Genomic DNA, 2,556 nt, shown 5'->3' on the forward strand with positions numbered 1-2,556 from the left:
AGTGCAGCGGCACAACTTAAGCGAGAGAGTTGGAGAGCGTGGGAGATAAATAGATGAAACGTTTAGCTGTTGCGACGGCGCACACAAAAGCTAAACGAAGAAGGCACAAAAAGGAATTCAAAAAATGCAAAAGCTAGCACTAGCAGCACAACTAAATTGGAGAATAAAACCAATTATATACACAAAATTAGGATAGCTGCATGCACACGCGAAGTGAACGGGAAGTTATAAACACAAATTAGAAAATTTAAGTTAACCCCGGTGGTTAGATTGAAACTTTAACACAAAACGAGAGCGCAAGAAAAAAACACGTCCGTTCACTTGGAAAGATGATAATGTATATAGTGTATTTACATTCAGTAGGTTCTTGCTTAATAATTCCTACCAAACATTTATCGAAAATTTGTTTACCTGTATGTGTGTTAAAGACCTTATCTTCCTAAATATAAAACTTATCAAATACAGATTCGGTAAGGATGTTATTGGACTCGTCCGGATATGGGACTATATTGAATATTGGGACTTTTGTTATCTCGCTAGGAACATGGGAAATTATTAAAATTTCGTTTGTATCTGTTTTAAGCCAAGTAGGTGTTTTAATCTTTAGCATTTTCTCGGAATTTACTTGTTTCAAATAATCATGTTTAAGTAATTTCGGATTGAAAATTCCCAGTCTCGTGAGTTGCATACCCATTTCTATGTCTTCAATATACTCAGTAAATTGTTGTAAATTGAAAATAAGTACTGCAACCTGTTGGTCCTTTTCCTTTTCTATCTTGAATTTATTCATGATATATATCCCGCTGTTAATCACATCTATAATCTTACTCAAATCGTGATTCTGAACAGAATTTTCTGACAAGTTGTTGATTTTGCTTTCTAACTCATCTCTGTCGTCCTGAACTAGCATGCCGAATAAATATTTGTACGCTGTTCCTACAATATTTACCAGACCTCGTTTGGGTTTCTTAATTATTCTCAAACCATTTATTTCCCTTTTTAGTTTTTCTACTAAGTAATCTATTTGGATTACATCAGGAAAATATTTCTCTTCATCCAATAAGTTCTCAAACATTAGCATAGTCTTAGTTATGTTTATGCTTAAGTAGTGATACTCGTAACTCGTGGGTATCTCCGTAACTCCTGTTTGTTTTAGCATTTATTGTATTTACTTGTATGCTATTGCCTTGGACTACGGTAATGAGAGCGATGATTGCCAGACATATAAACATTATGGGGAATTCGGGGCATCTCTTAATCTTCTATGATGGGTCTGGAATTATCGTATTTACTTTTGTTAGTTTTCTTTTGTTTCTTGAGTTTTGACTTGTAATGTAAAATTTTCCTGCCTCTATTTGTTTCTTCGAAGTGTTTATCATCCACTTGTCTAATCTGACCTGTTTTCTTAAACGGGTTGGTCACCTTACTTTTGACTAATGGGGATTGCCTGTATTTTGTATCGACTTAATAACTATGTCCGTTTTTTTTTTGTACATTAAAATCGGGGCTTCCTGCGTAAAGAAAAATATCTGCAGGAGTTCTTTTAGTGGTATTGTGCTTTGTTTTATGATTATAAACATAAAGGATCGTTTCAAATTTTGTGCATCGCTCTTCTATATTTTGTTCACTATCAATAATTCTGAGCTTCTCATTTACTGTCTTATGAAACTTTTCTATGTCAGATATACCATTTTTACTTGTCGTAATTGCTATATCTACGTTTTTTGATCTTAGCCAGTTTCGCAGTGTTATACACATTAACGCTAAACCTTTTAACGCTTTTAATTGTTGCGGTTTTCCCATGTCATATATGTCATATGTCAAATATCTTCATGAGGGCTCTCTTTGCCTCTACCCAATCTCTACTTTTTACTTCAATTAGGGTAGCAAATTTCGAATAGATATCCATGCAAGATAGGAAGGATTGATTCCCTGTTAGATAAAATTCAATCACGTATTTTTTTCTAGCGTTTGGGACTTCAGGATTCGTTTCAAATACAAGTTTCGTATTCCTATGTTCAGTTTTAACTATATTACAAACTTCGCATTCATTGATTATATTCTGAATGAGTTTCTGACTGTCAGGATAGTAATATTCTTCTTTAAACCAATTAATGGTTTTTTCTATACCTGGGTGTAAAAGTTCCTTATGTTTCTTTAAGATTAAATCTTTAAGTTCTGCATACGCCAAAATATCAGTTAATTTCTGAGTACATGCAGTAATTTTGTGAAACAATTAGGGCTTATGAGAGCCAAGAGCTTATTTGCGCCCTGCGTATTTCCTTTTTGTAATTCCTTAGCAGGTTTTTGTATTCCTCGTTAATTATATCATCCTTCGCCTGCTTGGCGAGTTTGAAAATGCTCTGAGGTTATCGCGTTGGAGCGAAAGGTTCCTGTTCCAACAGAGTGGCCTGGTCGATATACGCCCTTTGGAATGTCAGAAAGTCGCCGTCATCTGGGAAATAAATAGTGATTTTCTTTGTGCAAAAGTATTCCTTGATGAGGTTTTCAGCCAACTCGATCGTCATTTCTTTATATGTAATTTTAATTTTTAAT

This window comes from Drosophila serrata, unplaced genomic scaffold (genome assembly GCF_035046125.1).
Source record: "Drosophila serrata isolate PLE 108 unplaced genomic scaffold, ASM3504612v1 contig_142, whole genome shotgun sequence".
Lineage (NCBI taxonomy): Eukaryota > Metazoa > Arthropoda > Insecta > Diptera > Drosophilidae > Drosophila > Drosophila serrata.